This window comes from Perognathus longimembris, chromosome 24 (genome assembly GCF_023159225.1).
Source record: "Perognathus longimembris pacificus isolate PPM17 chromosome 24, ASM2315922v1, whole genome shotgun sequence".
NCBI lineage: Eukaryota > Metazoa > Chordata > Mammalia > Rodentia > Heteromyidae > Perognathus > Perognathus longimembris.
Window position 1 is genome coordinate 6,403,394 of NC_063184.1, and position 19,627 is coordinate 6,423,020.

Here is a 19,627-nt window from a genome sequence, read left to right on the forward strand (position 1 = left end):
CATGCCACCATGATGGGGTTGTCCCGCCCACAAAGGGAAGTTTCGTGATGTCACTTGATGAACGTGATCCCTAGCCTATGACTGGCCCTTTGGCCAGCACCCTTTCTTTCCCGCCATTACTTCTATATAAGTGCCTTTCCATATTAAAGTCTTTGAGACGCTTCCCACCACCGCAGCGTGTCCCTGATGCCTTCCTTTTCGCCTCCACCCTTGGTAACATGTGAGGGGACTGGGGGGAGGGGAGGCTTCAGCAACCTTTCCTCAACTTAGCGCTTGCCCATGTGAGCACGCCTTTGGACTTCCGCTGGCGGAGGGCCAGGCTGAGTGCTCTTTCACATAGTTTGTGGTTACCATTCTCCCCGTGGGGGGAGAAAGGGGTTGTCCAGACCCCAACAATCTAGGGAACCATTGAAGGTTCCCAGGCCTGGTTACTGTGCCAGGTCCCCCAGGGGAAGGCAGGGGAAGGGCCAGGTCTGCACCATGGCCTTCAGCACCTTTCTGTGGCCCCCAGTGTAGACCTTCATAAAGAATGCAGGGGAAAGCAGCACTGGCAGATTCTCCAGGACAGAGATGGCCAGGGTCTGGTTACTCAGTGTACCCTTCATGGCAAGACAATGGAGCGAGAGTGGGGTCTTGGTGCTCATCTTGCTGGATGAGATGTGGATCAGGTGTGCAGGGCTCTCTGAGTCCCAGCAGGGCCATGCACTAATTGCAGGCTCCAGGATTCTGCTGCTCTTCTCGATACCTGGGCATCTTTACACCTCAAGCCCTGCCCTCACTAGGCCATATCAATCAATCAGAGAGCAGCTTCTGATGGGATTTCTTAGTGACACCAATTAACACCTGAGTTGGGCATTAAACTGGAGATTAATTGAAACTGTGCTTTTAACCAAAAAGTGATAGGATTAAACACTTGACCCGCAAATACCAGCAACTCTCTGGAATTTAAAACACAATGGACAAAAAGACATCCCACTCTCATACCTTAATCCCTTCAGACATTCCCATATATGGCCCACTGCCCTAGGCCTGTAAAGGATCAAGAGAGCAGCCAACCCAATTAGATCATCCACTAAGATACCTAAAAACCCTATCTCTACCTTTCTTTCTTTCCCTCCCCTCTCCCCTTCTTTCCATCCTTCATCACTTCCTTCCTTCCTTCTTCCCTCCCTCCCTTGCTTCCTTGATCCAATCCTCCCTCCTGCTTCCCTTCCTTCCTTCCTTCTGAAGAAAGCCCAAAAATCCAAGATATGCGATCACCAAATTATTGGGAGTTTAGAAAGCCTTCTCTCTGAAAATAGAGTTTCCTAGAAGTCCACCCTTCCTGGCTTAAGAGGAAATCAGATTTCTATCCTGGGTGTGGTCCACTCCATCCTACACTGTGTTGTGGGCCTGGGGGAAGGGAGACTAAGGTGTATGTGACTTGTAAGCTCTTTACTGTTTGCCTGTAATTCCCAAGAAAGTTCCCTACCTGTGACAAAATACTGTCACAGGGTGAAGTTAATACCACAGTTTCCGCATACAGTTCCCTATATAAATCCAATAACTCAAGCTTCAGTTCATGAAACCTTGGGATCTGAGGCTGATGGCAAGCTACAGGTGCCCTGCTAGGCCAGACCTCAGCTCCATGATCTGATCTCCATTGTTTCCTTGCTCCCTCAGGCACCTTGTTGAAACACCCTCCCTCCCTCCCTCCCTCCCTCCCTTTTCTTACTTCCATCTTTCTTTTTTGTGCCAGTCCTTGAACTTTTAACAATCAGTTTGGACACTGTGCTCTACCACTGGAACCACAACACTACTTCTTACTTTTGTGATGAGTTTATTGGAGATAATGTTGTGCAAAGTCGCAAGACCACCACCAAGAAGGCCACCGAGACTCAGACTTCCGAAATGCAAAAGCAAGGCAAGGCTTTATTTAAGTGAGCTGCAACTCGGGCCTCATCCTACCCACCGACACAGCGGAGGTTAGGAGGCAGCCCGAGCTGTGATTACACAGGGCTTATAAAGGCAAAGACCAAAGTTACAACAATCAGGTGTTCAAGCAAGCAAGATTAGGATACAGGTACAAATCTGATTGGCTCAAGGTTCGATTCTAGGGGTGGTCAGAGTTAAGCATTCCCAGCGATTAGAGTTCTAGACTGACTGGGCCCTAATGGGCTTGTCCTGTGTCTGCTCACAGGGCCTGCTTATCTCAGGTTCGTGTGGTAAAGTGGGGATCGTGTGGTAAAATGGGGTTCACATGGTAAAATGGGGCCTGACTTCAAAGTCTGGCACTACATTTCCCCCTTTTTCTTTTTGGTACCTTGGGAGCCAATCATGGCTCCATTCTGTCCATTTCAATGGGTTGCATGTGTAGGGGATGATAGAGATAAGGCATGGGCCAATAGGGCCCAATGTAGTAACCAAAGGGCCTGTCACCATTTCTCACAAGTACAGTCTCTGTAACTCTGTTTTGCATGCCTCTAGTTTATCCTGCCTCATCTTCCCAAAAACAACTCTGATCCCTCGGTTTTAAAGGGGGGCTGATGGGTGAACATCATCCACCTTCTGTAACTTCTTCAGGCTGACTCAGGGGCATTGACCTTACCTAGCCAGGAACCTATAACCTTAGTCTACTTTACCAAGGGACTGCAGGATTACTGCAAACTGAAAATTAACTTTTAGCTATACAGACTTACCATTAGCTATATAGTTTTTAGTATCCAAATGTAAGCAACAAAATACATAAACTTCTCAGCTGTGCTCTAAGGGTTGGGTGGCTATACCCGTATTCCTAAGCAAGCCCAAAACTACCTAAAATAAGGGGGTCACCTCCCTTTGGAGTGAGCTGCCAAAATAACATCAACACTAGCCAGGGTAGTAAGGAAAGAAGGCAAAAAGAAAATTATAACACTATTCAGTCTAACTTTTTTTTCTTGAGGCAAAGGCGAAGCGGCTGAGTTGGGTGCTTGGAGACCTCCCATGTTCCATCACGGTAGTCGTCGTCCAGGGCAAAGGGGTCAGCTGGCCTGGCATGGAAGCCATGAACCCAAGTGGCAATGCCGTCTAGGATCCCTTCCGCCGTGGTTCTAAGGATTTGGGGTTATGCCTCCGAACGAACACTCAGTCCCCTGGTCTGAATAAATGGGGGGTAAGGACAGAAGCAGAATCATCTAATGCCTTAAGTTGGGGTCACATATTCTTGTGCACGAGCTGCAAATAATCGACTTTACACAAAAATTCAGCATCATCCAAATCATCAAGCAATTCAGTGTGAAGGCTAGGGATAATGGGCGGGGCGTACCCGTACTCATGTAAAGGAGTAAAGCCAAGCTCATAGGGAGAATTTCTTACTCTTAGCAGAGCAAAAGAAAGGAGTGGAACCCAGTCTGTGCCAGTCTCTAAGGCCAATTTAGTTAAGGTCTCTTTTAGAGTCTGATTCATTCGCTCTACCTGTCCTGAACTCTGGTGTCTGTAAGCACAATACAATTTCCAATCCGTCCCCAGTGCAGCGGCTATTCCCTGACTTACTTTTGAGAAGAAGGCCGGTCTGTTGTCTGACCCAAAGGTGGATGGGAAGCCATACCTGGGTAGGATTTCTTCCAGGATCTTCTTAGCCACTACATTCGCGGTCTCATGCTTGGTTGGATAGGCTTCAACCCATCCTGAAAAGGTGTCTACAAAAACTAGCAAATATTTGTAATTTCTGTGAAATCTACTTCCCAATACACACCTGGCCTATTCCCACAGAAGCAAGCTTCTTTAGTAATCTGTTGATTGGGGGCATTGGCAAGCTGACAGGCCTTGCAATTTTTAACAATATCTTCAATAAGTTGATTTCCTTGTCTAATTTTCACTTTGGAGTGTCGAAGCAAGTCCTCAGTGGATTCTCTTAAGGATCCCCTTAACCAGGCCTTGTGGCAGGATAACTTTCCCTTCACAAGTTTTCCACCAGTCATTGTTTCCTTCTCTGTCCAGGGATTTGTGGGCCATGGGAATTTTCTTTATCCACTCCAAGTCTTCTTGGGAATACTGGGGCACAGGAGGCAAAGCTCGTGGCCCTGGGTCTACTAAAGTCTGTTCCCAGGAACTCTGATTTGTCTGGCTGATTTAAGCACAGGGATTTTCAGCACAGTCTATGTGCATCTGACAGCCAATGCTTGCTCTCTTTTAATATGAAGCCCAGATGGGTGGCTTCAGGTTTACAAATTTGTGCCTTTTAACATTCTAGTTTTTAAAAGCATTTTCCTGACTGGCTGGGGAACTGATCTCTGATGACCTAAAAAGTTAGCTTTGCAGGCCTTTAACAGATCTCAATAAGGACACAATCTCAGGTCTACAAGCTTTCTTTCCTAAACAGATGTATCAGCTTAAAATTCTCACTGCCAGTCAGAGCTTTGAGTAAATGCGGGGGGTTGAGATTTTAATCTATCCTCTCATTTGACAAACTTACCCTTACTAACCACTATCACAGATGACTGGCAAGTTCCTGCCCAGTAGACATGGGCATTAGAAAGGCATGCTTATGAACTATTCTTCTAGGACTTCCCGGCTTTGATTAACTTTTGAAAGGCCAAACAGGAGTGACTCTAGGATCTGGCACCATCTCTACCATCCAAGCAGTGGCTTACTGCCTCTGGATGTTCCATCACTTTTGTCCCAGGAGGACTGAATTGTCACTGGACTTGGACTCAGGGCCTGAGCGCTGTGCCCCAGCTCTCCAGCTCAAGACTAGCACCCTACCACTTTGAGCTCCACACCACTCCGTTCCCAGCACTCTGCTGGCTGATTAGAGACAAGTCTCTCACAGGGACCTTTCTTTGCCCGGGCTGGCTTCGAACCGCAGATTCAGATCAATGAGTTTTATAAGGGGCCACTTTAATTATAAGCAACAAGGTGGTCCACACAGAAGTAGTTTTTAAGCATGCTCTCTTACCTGGAACTTATTAAGGGTCAGTATTAGATCTTGACAAACTTGTAGGAATCACCTGTGCTTCTCTGTGGGCCTGCTGGAAACTGTTACAAAAAACCTACAAAGAAGCTGGAATGGTAATTAAACATTTTGGTAGCCATAATTCTCCTTTTCTCACTTTGCAATAATTATTTAGGACAATTTTACTTCCAAATTTCTTATCTAGAAATGTATTCTTGATTTCCAAAGCCTTTTTAACAGTAACACAACACTTTAGCTTTTATCTGCATTGGAAAAACTGAAGCTCACAGGCATTCTGAAACCAGGTGCTGCCCTTTGCCTACAGGCTGCTTGTTTCAAAAGAGCCTCTTTTTTCTTCAGTCCCAGTTACTGCATGGCATGAAGACCTTTGAATTTTTCCTTACTGCAACAATTACAATTAGAAATACTTATCCATTCAGCTTTCCAATATATTAGTGAGAAACATTGGCCCATTTTGCCATTTCTTGCTACATACAGAGTTAATGAGAGTTTACTTCTATCCCCATTAGTTTAGTATACACACACACACACACACACACACACACACACACACACACATATCCTTTTAAATCCAAATTTCTGACACTTAGCTCTGATTTTTTTTTTAATTTTAATTAAAGAACCCTGAGAAATCCTTTCTTAACTCTAGTTCCTCTTTAAAACAATGCAATAATACCTTTAAAGCGTTTGGTAATGCCCAAACTTGATGACCATTTGAATTTAAACTTAAACTTAGTTTTGCATCATACTGAAGTCTTGAACATATTCACACTCACACATGCACACACACATACATTTTCAAAAAATCTTAAAGTGCGCTGAATAAGCATCGGGCGTACATTTTAAGACAAAAACCTTTAACAAATGATTTTAGCATTCTCCAGCCTCATTTTCCAGGGCTTGATAGTTTTAGTAAAACATTTTTAGTCTTAGTAAAACATTTTAGCACACCAAACAATTTTCTGCTTAAGAAGGCTGGGTGGGGGTCCCCCTAGAATTCTTTTTTGCAGACACTCTCACTAATTGATTGTGGGCTGTCACCTGTACATCTTTCCAGTGAGCTAAAGTCAAGTCCAGGGGAGTGGAAGGAACATTCCCCATCATCTGTCTGTCAGTCAGGTACAGCGCAAGAAAGAAACACACAAAAATAATCACAGGCACAAAGACCAGACAACACTTACAAACAGACTTAGGGGGCCGCGGCTTACAGGTTTGACTGTGTCTCTCCTGCCCCTGTGAGGGGCCAGACCACACAGTCTCACTGTGTCTCTCCTGCCCCTGTGAGGGGGCAGACCACACAGTCTCACTGTGTCTCTCCTGCCCCTGTGAGGGGGCAGACCACACAGTCTTGAGGCTCTCTCTCTCCCGTTCGTGTGTAGAAGTGAACCAGACCACCCCGAATATAGAGTGGATCAGACAGGCGCCCGTTAGAAGGGCCTCCCGGTCCAGTCCTTCAGGTTCAGGGTGGTAGTGAGAAGCCTGAGCCCCCTGTGGAGGGCTTGAGATGTCTCCCAAGTCTTCCATGACTGCCCATATGAACGTATCCACTCCGGCTGGTCCTTCACTACCTACAGGCTCAGATTCAGGCAGCTGCCAAAACAGAAAACAAAACTACAAATTACACAGTCACAGACACACAGAATGAACAGCGCTATTTTCTTACCTTCGGAGTCTGGGGTCTCGGGGGTCTCTGGGGCTATCCTGGACGAAACCCCAAATGTTGTGCCAAATCGCAAGACCACCACCAAGAAGGCCACCGAGACTCAGACGTTCCGAAATGCAAAAGCAAGGCAAGGCTTTATTTAAGTGAGCTGCAACTCGGGCCTCATCCTACCCACTGACACAGCGGAGGTTAGGAGGCAGCCCCGAGCTGTGATTACACAGGGCTTATAAAGGCAAAGAACAAAGTTACAACAATCAGGTGTTCAAGCAAGCAAGATTAGGATACAGGTACAAATCTGATTGGCACAAGGTTCAATTCTAGGGGTGGTCAGAGTTAAGCATTCCCAGCAGTTAGAGTTCTAGACCGACTGGGCCCTAATGGGCTTGTCCTGGGTCTGCTCACAGGGCCTGCTTATCTCAGGTTCGCGTGGTAAAATGGGGTTCACGTGGTAAAATGGGGCCTGACTTCAAAGTCTGGCGCTACAATAAGAGTCTGGATTCTGACAGAGAAAGGGCTGGTTACCAGAGAACCAAATAAATGTGGTAAGAAATGACAAGGCACAGCTCCTAAGAAGAGGGATAATTTGGAAGGAATTAATTAACAAACATCTCTAAGTCCTAACTGTCACTATTCCTAGATTTCACTCCTAATTAAGTTACACAGATAAGTAATTGGATCAAAAAGCAAGACCCACCTATCTTCTGTCTTCCCGATGCACACATTGCCCACAGAAACAAACATATTCTTGATTTGGAAGGCTGGAATCAAATCTACCAAGCAAGGAGGCCCCATAATCAGGCCAGAATAGCAATACTAATAGAAGATAAAATAGACTTTAAACTCAATTTAGTGAGAAGATACTAAGTGTTGTGCCAAGTGGTGAGACCACCAACAAGAAGACCACTGAGAGTCAGACATTCTGAAATGCAATAGCAAGTCAAGACGTTATTCAAGCAGGGCCGCGGCCTGAGCCTTGTCCTACCCACCGACACAGCAGAGGTTAGGAGGCAGCCCCCAGCTGCGATTACACAGAGCTTATAAAGGCAAAAGACAAAGTTACAGCAATAAGGTGTTTAAGCAAGCAAGATTACGAGTACAAATCTGATTGTCTCAAGGCTCGAGGCATTCTAGGGGTGGTTAGATTTAAGTATTCCCAGTCATTAGAGTTCTCGACCGGCTGGGCCCTAATAAGCTTGTCCTGGGTTTTCTCACAGGGCCTGCTAATCTCAGGTTTACGTGGGAAAGTGGGGTTCGCGTGGTAAAGTGGGGCCTGACTTCAAAGTCTGGCTCTTCATTTCCCCCCTTCATTCCCACCTTCTGATAGGTAACTCGAGAACCAATCGTGGTTCTCCTTGCTTAGTTTGATTCTGACTGAGAATCAGCAGGGATATATTGGTATTGTGCCCGCAATACCATAAAAACTCGTAACAAATGCAACAGATAAACATAGTTTTACACCGAAGCCCCAATTCTGACCCTATTTATATTATAGCCAATTTGAGTACATACCAACTTTACCATTTGTTACATATTCACTTTAGGAATTGTCTTTGTCACTTTTAACATTCCAAAACCTTTTAATCTAAAGGAAACAATTTTGTTTTCTCTCTAAATTCTTTCCTTATATAGTTTTATAATCTGTGTACCATGGGGCTGCAGGATCAGATGTCCATTAGGAGCTTTACTCCAAACTGGAAATTACATTCAACATTTTTTTTTTGGCCAGTCCTGGGCCTTGGACTCAGGGCCTGAGTACTGTCCCTGGCTTCTTCCCGCTCAAGGCTAGCACTCTGCCACTTGAGCCACAGCGCCGCTTCTGGCCGTTTTCTGTATATGTGGTGCTGGGAAATCGAACCTAGGGCCTCGTGTATCCGAGGCAGGCACTCTTGCCACTATATCCCCAGCCCTACATTCAACATTTTAACTTTCAACTATACAGACTTCTTTTTGGGCTACCTCAGTGTAGCCTTTTAACATTCTAGTTTGTAAAAGCTTTTTCCTGACTGGCTGGGGAGCTGATCTCTGATGACTAAGCAGATCTCAGTAAGAACACAATCTCAGGTCTCTTTCCTGAACAGATGTATCAGCTTAAAATTTTCACTGCCAGTCAGGGCTTTGAGTAAATGCGGGGGGTTGGGATTTTTAAACTCTCCTCTCATTTGACAAACTTACCCCTACTACCCACTATCACAGCTGACTGGCAAGTTCCTGCCCAGTAGACAGACATGGGCATTAGAAAGGCATGCTTATGAACTATTCTTCTAGGACTTCCCGGCTTTGATTAACTTTTGAAAGGCCAAACAGGAGTGACTCTAGGATCTCACACCATCTCTGCCATCCAAGCAGTGGCTTACTGCCTCTGGATGTTACATCACTTTTGTCCCAAGAGGAGTGACTTTTCACTGGACTTGGACTCAGGGCCTGAGTGCTGTCCCCCAGCTCTCCAGCTCAAGACTAGCACCCTACCACTTTGAGCTCCACACAACTCCATTCAGCACTCTGCTGGCTGCTTAGAGACAAGTCTCTCACAGGGACCTTTCTCTGCCAGGGCTGGTTTCAAACTGCAGATTTCAGATTAGTGAGTCTTACAAGAGGCCACTTTATTCCAATTAAAGCAACAAGGTGGTTCACACAGAAGTAGTTTTTAAGCATGTTCTTACCTGGAATTTATTAAGGGCCAGTATTAGATCTTGACAAACTTGTAGGAATCACCTGTGCTTCTCTGTGGGCCTGCTGGAAACTGTTACAAAAAACCTACAAAGAAGCTGGAATGGTAATTAAACATTTTGGTAGCCATAATTCTTTTCTCACTTTGCAATAATTATTTAGGACAATTTTACTTCCAAATTTCTTATCTGGAAATGTATTCTTGATTTCCAAAGCCTTTTTAACACTAACACAACACTTTAGCTTTTATCTGCATTGGAAAAACTGAAGCTCACAGGCATTCTGAAACCAGGTGCCGCCGTTTGCCTACAGACTGCTTGTTTCAAGAGCCTCTTTTTTTTTTCTTCAGTCCCAGTTACTGCAGGGCATGAAGACCTTTGAACTCAAATGACAATTTTTCCTTACTGCAAGAATTACAATTAGAAATACTTATCCATTCAGCTTTCCAATATATTAGTGAGAAACATTGGCCCATTTTGCCATTTTTTCCTACATACATAGAGTTAATGAGAGTTTACATCTATTCCCATTAGTTTAATATATATATATCCTTTTAAATCCAAATTTCTGACACTTAGCTCTGATTAAGCATTTTTTTAACTATAGTTCCTCTTTAAAACAATGCAATCACCCTTAAAGCATTTGGTAATGCCCAAACTTGATGACCATTTGAATTTAAACTTAAACTTAGTTTTGCATCATAGTGCAGTCTTGAACATGTTCACACTCTGGTTCTGAGCTTTCTCCTTGACCTCCCTCTAGTGAGCTAGGATCAAGTCTAGAGGGCTAGATGGAGGTTCCCATGATAGAACGTTACCCATAGCTCTGATCAGATGTTCAGTACAAAAGGCTACAGAAAAAACAAAACAACTATAACAATACAAAAGGAGGAAAACACAGGCAAGGACAAGAACAAGAAAAAGAAAAAGAAAAAGAAAAACTGGAGATTTCCCAAGTTGGCCCGCACAACCTCCTGCAAGGGTGCAGAAGGAATGGACTCAAGTTGAAAGCGGGGCTCCTGAGGTCCCCCTTCAAGGACAAGAACACGAACAAGAAAAACTGGAGATCTCCCAAATTGGCCCACACAACCTCCTGCAAGGGTGCAGAAGGAGTGGACTAGGTCCACAGGGGAACAAGAGCTCCTTATAACTAATCCCACAGGTGGGGGTGCAGCCCACCTGCATGGAGTCACCAGGGTTTATAATTTTAACACTAAAACTTATGTTTAGTCACTCAGGTTCTCAGGTTAGCCCTTAGATGCACAACACAAAACAACAATAAACATCCCATACCTACAGTCCACCCAAAATCCATATATCTTCTTTTTTTTTTTTGCCAGTCCTGGGGCTTGGGCTCAGGGCCTGAGCACTATCCCTGGCTTTGTCTTGCTCAAGGCTAGCACTCTGCCACTTGAGCCACAGTGCAACTTCTGGCCATTTTCTATAAATGTGGTTATTAGGAATCGAACCCAGGGCTTCATGTATGTGAGGCAAACGTTCTTGCCACTAGGCCATACTTCAAGCCCCAAATACATATATCTAACTGGTAAGAAAATGAAAGAAAAAATCCCACAAAGACAAAGCAGTTTTAATGATATAGGCATTGAGTATAAATTTATAGGTATCACTTAATTATAAATTTCTTTGACATTATAAGATCATGGATTATCCATATATATGAAATAGTAATGATGACATTGGCAATGGTAGTAATAATACAGGCCTTCTCTTTGTTTGTTAGGCAAGTATTCTAAACTTGAATCATATTTCAAAACCAAATCACCCATGAAGTACTTATGTAATATTAACATGACTCTCATCTCCCAATTTCAATAAAAATGATTCTGCTTATATCATAAGCTATCATGATAAATATATCTGAAGCTACGATGATTAATATCTGACTTGGAGACTCATTTAAAAATATTTAAGGAATTTGTCTCTAGGCATTAGAATTCCAGGATGAGCAAAAGAGATGAAAGCTCTGCTCTGTGTTCCTGAGGGTGGGAGAGAAAGAAACAAATATACAACCTACATTGCAAGAAAAGTGGTAAGAAAGGAACAAGGGGGGGTGCAGGCTGCCATTTTTAAACTAAATGGGTCAAATTCTATTTTTTATACAAATTTCAAAAGCTGGACAAAGCCAGGCGTTAATGGTTCCCACCTGAAATCTCAGCTACTCAAGAGGCTGAGACTTGAGGATCACACTTCAAAGTCCATGCAGACTGATTTGTGAGACCCTTCTCTGCAACGAACTGGCAAAAAGATGAAGGACAGCTGTGGCTCAAGTGGTGGAGCACCAGCCTTGAGTGAAAGCACCAGAGAGCGAGAACACCAGACCCTGAGTTCAAGCCCCAAGAGTAAAGTCCAAAACAAAATCAAAAGGAAAAAAAAAAGAACAAACAAGAAAAGAAAAAAAGGTAGAATCAGTTTACAAAGTAGGATTCTGGTTCCTGGCTTTGTGGAGAACTTAAGATGTCCCTGGCTAGGTAGTTAGGACAGAAAATGGTGGTCTTTAACATGGCGGGGGTGACTCAGCAGAGTCTCATCTTGTTCCCATTAAGCCTGGAGCACAGGCCTCTTGAGTCAAGACTCCTGGGTGTGTTCTCAGCCATTAAATCAGACAGGAAGAACAGATCACCCACAGCCAGGATAGCTAGGGCTTCCCTTTGCTCTCACGAGAAAGGAGATGAGACTGCCCACCTCCCCAGTCTCATGACAGCCCTCTGCATTGTTGTCCCCCAGTCACACCACCCAGATCCTCTTGGTTGTTTATTAGGGAATTTTTATATGAAGCATTAAGAGATGCCAGATTCTCATTCTTCCTTATGAGTCCAAGAGTATGTGTGCAAGAAAGGGTTTCCCCTTACTGTTTTTATCAGTGCCAGCATTTTTTGTAGAGCATAAATTTTCCTATTTTGATAAATAGAAGCCAATTTCTACAATATTATATTCTATTCTTTATTTATGCTGGTCATGAGGCCTGAACTCAAGGCTGGGGCATTGTCCCTGAGCATTTTTGCTCTACAACTCTGAGACATTCCTCAACTTCCGGTTTTGTAGCAATTCATTGGAGATAAGAGTCTCATAGACTTGCCTGCCAAGGCTGGCTTTAAACTACAAGCCTCAGATCTCAGCCTGCTGAGAACCTTTGATGACAGGTATGAGCTACCAGTGCCTGACTCTACAATATTCTAGAAGGGGTTGTGGGTGGCAGAAATAATAATGGTAGTGGTAGGATGGAAAGCACAAAAAAAAAGAGGAGGAGGGGAAGGAAATTAGAAGAGTCTGTGTCTATATTGGGGGAACAGAAAATTAGGGAAGGAAGCTAAAAAGGGAAAAGCAAGTCTGTATTGGCGCTTTTTTAAAAGCTGTTATTCTGAAGACATGATTTTTAAAATAAATTCCCAGATGTATGTTAAATGGCTATTTGGGGCTCTATCCTAGACAGGAAGCAAAGATTGTGAAATGTAGTAGATTTTGGAGACTCTGCTTTTCAATCTCAACACCACACAGAACTCCTCAAGTTTCCATCTTACATAAGGAGGAACTGCTTTTGCCTTTCACGAGGAATGAGCCACTAACTGCCTGGCTTTCCCCCCACCAGTCTTAGGGCTTGAACTCAGGGCCTGGGCACTGTCCCTTGATCTTTAGTGCTCAATGCTAGTGCTCTACCACTTGAGCCACAGCTACATTTCCAGGAGTTGGCTGGTTCACTGAAGGTAAGAGTCTCACAGCCTTTCCTGCCTGAGATGCCTTTGAACTGCAATCTTCAGATCTCAACCTCTTGAGTAGTTGAGATTACAGATGTGAGCCACCAGTGCCTGGCTTAGGCTCTTTTGTTTGTATGGTGTCTGTGAGTATCTGCTGAAGAATGAGTGGTGCAATTGGGTATTTGCACTAGATGGTGATTGGTAAAGGAAATCATTGATGAAAATCAGTGAGGTTAAGGAAGCTCAGAGAGATGAACTACAAACATATATGATAGCATCCACAGGGTTACATGCACATACACACAAACCAAGTGAATAACAGAAGGCATACTTAGAGGAGGGGCCCAATTATGTAATTCCCTCAAACAACTAATGAACCATTCCATTAACAAAATGAATACCAGAAAGCTGGAATCGATGGTGCTGTTGGTGGGAGGCCAGGGGAGGGGGGCACACGAACGGAGGGAGGAGTAAATAAGTGCAGTCATTGTATTCAATGAACATCATGGAAAAATTAAATGGAGTGACTTGAGGAGAGGGGTGGGATGAAGAAAGATGAAGAATGCTTGAAAGGGTAAAATGGGTCAAGACACATTGCACTCATATCCACAATTGAAACCCCTTTGTACAACTACTTAAAGAAAATAAATACATATTTACAAAACACAAACAAGCCAATGGATTTCAAGTCTAAAATAACCACGACAACCAACACACACACACATTGTATATAGAAATACAGATAAACAGACAAATAGATCTCTAGGAGATGCCTTGTGAACCAACAAAATTTATACATCTATAACCGATCCTTTCTCATTGATAGCATAAATCCTCATAAGGGACTTTCCAAACCCTTCCCTCGCTGTATAATTTCAGATAATTATGTGGTTGTGACATAAGTGTGAGATATTTTTGGTTTGGTTAAGGATAATTTTTTCCATTTCTGGGGGTGTAGTTTTTTATTTCAACAATTTATCTGTTAGCATTATCTTGTCACATGGCTTATCCATATTTTTGTGCCTCTCTAAGTAATTCTGAAATGGGAAATTCATCAACAGCTCCCCATAAACAAAAAAAACACTCCAAAAGCTCAGAAATCACATAATATTTTTTTTTTTCTTTGTCCAGTCCTGGGGCTTAGACTCAGGGCCTGAGCACTGTCCCTGGCTTCTTTTTGCTCAAGGCTAGCACTCTGTCACTTGAGCCACTGCGCCACTTCTATCCATTTCCTGCATATGTGGTCCTGGGGAATTGAACCCAGTTCTTCATTTATACAAGGCAAGCATTCTTGCCACTAGGCCATATCCCCAGTCCACACCATAATTTATAAGACTCTTTATATTTGTATTATTCTCTTGTCTATTATGTTAGAAAAATCTGCTTCCTGTTGGACCTGAGTAACTGCAGCCATAGTCAGGACACGGGGGATATAAGGCAAGAGAACCAATGCATGCTTTATTTCAGGAGGGCCAGAGTTTATATAGGGTTAGAAATCAATTTCACAACTTCAAAGGTAAAAATTAATACAGCATGATATCCATCGCAAATAAAATAGTGGAGGATGTTACTAATGTGTGGTACAAAAGCTTTCCTATTACAGGAGGTAGTTACTACACAGATTGTTGATATCAAAACAAGGGATTATAAACAGTAGAGGCAGAATTCTAATGATTACCTAGTTACTATTTCCTCAAGACTAATTAACTTTGATCATGACTTCTCCATTTACTTGTGAAGAGACATTCCTATCTACAGTGAGAATCTTTCGCTAAAGTCAGCTGGTCAAGCAAGTCTCCTCAGGGAGACTCTAATCAGGGGAAAGGGAGATTCTCATAACAAAAGATGGCTTCCTTTGGCCCGAAAACACAAAGGAACTCATTAGGAGGGACTTTTCCCCACGGGCTTATTAGTGTGCTAATGAGGCATCTGAGTAACTGTACCAAGGCTAAGTTTTCCACTGGTCAGAGAAGTTAATTCTCCAACAGTGTCCTGCTATCACTTTAATAATATTAAATATAAATATAATGTTTAATATTATGTCAGTTAACTTTCTTGTGCTAAAAGCCATCCTAGCTCATACTGCTACATAAGTTTTCAGGACAAAATATCATCTAGGTAGTGATACTTTCTTCACTTATGTTTGAACCAGAAAAACAGTTAAGTCAATCAACTTTACAGGCAAACATATGCACATATACACACAGATATGTATCACCATTTGCCACTTGGCTTAGTGTGTCAATATAGATGTTTTCATTGGCTGATGGGTTTACTAATTATGCTTTTGTATGGCTTCACTTATCATTGATTTAGCTTTAAGTACTCAATAATAAATAATAATAATAAGTGGTTTAAAAGAATAATAATTGGCGGGTGCCAGTGGCTCAAGACTGTAAGCCTTGCTACTCAGGAGGCTAAGATCTGAGGACTGTGATTGAAAGCCAGCCAAGGCAGGAAAGTCTCTGAGACTCTGATCTCCAAGGAAACACCAGAAAACCAGAAGTGGCTCAAGTGGTAGAGCCCTAGCCTTGAGCTAAAGAGCTCAGGGACAGCAACTAGGCCCAGAGTTCCAACCCCAGGACCAACCAAAAAAAATATGAAAATATAAAAAGCCAACAAATGAGGAAGCAGTTATAACTAATATAACTAACAAAGGCTTTTAAATTAAAATTCATAGAAAAAACAATAAAAGATAAATTCATTTTCAAGTAATTCCCAGACAATGTATCAGAAACTGAAAGACACATTGAAAGATAGCCCATTAGTCCATGCATCTAGGATACAATCATTTATTCAGCAAATATTCATTGTGTGATTACAAATTCCCCAAACACTATCAGACTGGCAAATAATTTTCTGAATGGCAGTAATTTTCAGATCCAGCAAGATACATTGTTAGAAATTATTTTATAACATGCATCATGAACTACAAGTGATTAGCCTGCTGTGACCTAGTAATTAAACTTGCTGGAATTTATTCCAACAATATAATCAAGAGTAACCAACAAAGATTAATGCATGAAGATGTTAATCACAGTCTTATTTATATGATCAAGTACATTATAAACCTAAATGTCTAACAAAGAGGAGTGATTATATTATGGCAGAATCAAATGATATACAATAAGGCAGACATAAAAATTCTGTTGAGCTGGGAAATGCTAATGAAAACTAAGGCAAGGCTTGAATTTTGAAAAGAATTTTGTAAAATCAGCTGGAAGCTGAAGGCTCATGCCTGTAATCCTAGCTATTCAAGAGGCTGAGCACAGAGGATCACAGTTAAAAGCCAGCCTGGGCAGAAGAGTCGGTGAGATTCTCATCTCCAATGAACCACCAGAAAACTGGAAGTGGAGCTGAGTTAATGAGCAGAGGGAAAACGTTCAGACAATGAGTTCTGTAATAACCTGTGGGTTGGGAAGCCCTGTACCATGTTGTCCTCATTGCCACACCCTTCTGCAGAGTATAAAAGGGGATCCTGCCCCCACATTGAAGGGACCAAATTGTCACCCCTCCACTGGATATAAGAGGGCATTATTTCCGCGAAAAGAGGAAGGAGTGACTCAGAGAAAGCAAGGTGCCCAGTGTTGCCTTGTGGAGCTGAGGAGTTCCAGGGTTCCCTTCAGGCCTGAGGGGAGCCCAGGCCTGGACAGAAGAGGCCTGCACCCTGGGCCTGTGGTGCAGAAAGGCCCGAGTTTGGGCCTGCGTATCAGAGTCCCGATCCGTTGGCCTACAAGCCGCAGAGGCCCAAGTCCGGACAAGAAGTGGAGAGAGGCCCTAGTCCAGACGAGCAGTGGAGAGATGGCCGAGTCTGGATAAGTGGTACAGGGAGGCCCAAGCCTGGGCCTGCAGAGAATGGAGGCCGGAGTGGCCTACCTCTGGGTTGGCAGAGAGGAGAGACCTGCAGAGCCAAGGTCTGCTGAAAGCCAAAGGCCTGAGGAGAGTGGGCAGAGAGTGGAGGGAACAGAGCAGAGCAGAGCCGGGCCAGTAGAGGAGTCCAGAGCATTGTGCATGTTGGAGGCATGGAGCCAAGCCCAGCTGGTTGGAGGAGCAGAGCCTGAGGCCTGTAGGAAAGTCTGAAGCCTGAGGCCTAAGGCTTATGAGGAGTCTGGAGCCTGGTGCTTGTTGAAGGAGTGGAGGCCCGTGAAGAGCAGAGGCCTGAGGAGAGCAGAAGCCTGAGGAGAGCAGAGGCCCGCAGAGAGCCACATGGAAAATGGAATCCCTTGGAGAGGGAAGCGGCTTGTGCAGAACAGAGGCCTGTGTAGAACAAAAGGCCTGTGGATAGGAGAAGCCTGTGGAAAGGAAGGAAGGAAAGAAACTTGCCCCCTGGAGGCTGCAACTTCTCCTAGCTCTGAGGTAGCTCAGGGCAGGGCAGTTGCAAACTGAGTAATAAAACTCATTTTTCACTTTTAACAGTGCTCAGTGAATTTTCTCACTCCCCAGAATACAACAACAATTCAAGCCCAAGGACTGACAGAGATAGGAACAGAAAGGAAATAGACTAGAAAAGTTCAAGAGTAGACACATATAAGGAAAGCAGAAAACAGAAGCCCCAAAAGACTTGCTAAGGATGCATTTTACATGACACCATAGGATTCAATCTTAAGAAACTCCCCTTTCCAAGTATTTATAGATTTATGTAGATCTAGACAAAACACTTCCAAGAAGCATGCCAACCGCAGGAAAGACCAAAAGGGGAGAAAAGCAGAAGTATCTCACTTCTTTGAAAAATGTAATAACACTGAAAGTTGGGCAAACACCAAAATAAGCCATCCGTATCAAAGAGGAATTGAGTAACATGAGAAGCAGGAAGCAGTGTTTCGGGGTTGTGACTGCTGAACTGTGCAAGGGTGCACACTCATCTGCATAGACCTCTGTATACAGGACCCCAGCCAACCTGTTTCCAACCTACTGAAATGTGAATTTCTGGGTCCAAACACAACCCAGCCACTCAGGAGACTGAGATCTGAGGATCGCAGTTCATAGCCAGCCCAGGCATGAAAGCCTGTGAGATTGATCTTCAATGAACAAGTAAAAAGCTGGAAGTGGAGCTGTGTTTCAAGTGGTAGAGTACTAGCTTTGTGGAAAAAAAACTCAGGAAGACCACTTAGGCCCTGAGTTCGAGCCCTGGAATTACCTCAACCTACTACTGAAATGTGAATCACTTTGGAAGCCTTATACTTGCATGAACAGACTGAGAATCAAAAAAAAATTAAATGTGCATGTCAGACTTAGCAGGAGAGTTCTCTTCATAGAAAGCTTGATTCTTTAAAAACAAAAGATAAACAAATGAAACCATCCTACATATTTATAAACTCAGTCATTCATTTTCACAGACTAGTTTTTTTAAGTACAAAATAAAGATGACGGGCTGGGGATATAGCCTAGTGGCAAGAGTGCCTGCCTCGGATACACGAGGCCCTAGGTTCGATTCCCCAGCACCACATATACAGAAAACGGCCAGAAGCGGCGCTGTGGCTCAAGTGGCAGAGTGCTAGCCTTGAGCGGGAAGAAGCCAGGGACAGTGCTCAGGCCCTGAGTCCAAGGCCCAGGACTGGCCAAAAAAATAAAAAAATAAAAAAATAAAGATGACAACAAATGTAATTAATAATTACACACTAGAATCCAGAGATACATATTAATAATACATGCTGATATCATTAGCACTAGTTAGGAAGTAAATGAATAGCCTAGTTGAGTCTTTCCCTTGGCCTAACCTTGGCAGGTTTTCATCACATGTATACATAGGCCTCAAACATGGCATGCACAGTAAGTAGCTCCATGACAGAGTGAATCATTAACAAGGACAAAGAGTTTTACTTCCAGTACCTGGAAGACTCACAGTGATAGCATTCCTTCTCTGGGGATTGCCAACTTTGATTTATATATTCTTAGACCAGGTAAGGGCTTAGACTTGTTACAGCAGGGAGTATAGGTTATATATGGCAATATTCCATACTTTATGACTAATGGTATTCAATCTCAAGGTATTTTCTAGAGAAATGTCTGGTATAAATCAAGCCCACTTGTAGATGTTGTTGTTACACTCCATTATTACTAATGTTTTGCCTTTGTATCTGGCACAGATGCAGGTGTATTGAAATATTCAAATAAATTCATAGACTTGGATTACCTTGGGTTTTGTAAAGTTTCTTTCATGATTAGAAATTGTGGTTTGTTTGTTTTTTTAACAAGAGCTACACTCTGTTTGTCATAGTTATATCATCTGTAAAGTCTGGCCATGTCCCCTGATGTCTGAAATCCTAGATATTCATGAGCTAGATATCTGAGTATTGCAGTTCAAAGCCACAGCAGACAAGAAAGTCCATATAATTCTGATGTTGAATTAACTATCGCAAAACTGAAGGTCAAATAGTAGTTCAATTGTAAAATACTAGCCTGGAGTGAAACAAGTAAATGACAGCACAGAGGAGCCGAGTTTAAGAACTAGTACCACTATATATTCACACACACACACACACACACACACACACACACACACAGAGAGAGAGAGAGAGAGAGAAAGAGAAAGAGAGATAGAGAAGGAAAAGAACAGGAGAGCAAGTTCCTGTAAAAACAACATTTCTCACATATACTGTTTCCATGTGGCACTGCAATGAGAGACACACATTGTGACACATGGCATAATATA

At 43.2% G+C, this 19,627-nt stretch overlaps 1 pseudogene; it reads left to right on the forward strand.

The window, feature by feature from the left end:
* LOC125341298 overlaps positions 1-19,627 on the forward strand; it is a 277,271-nt pseudogene that overhangs the window by 157,667 nt on the left and 99,977 nt on the right.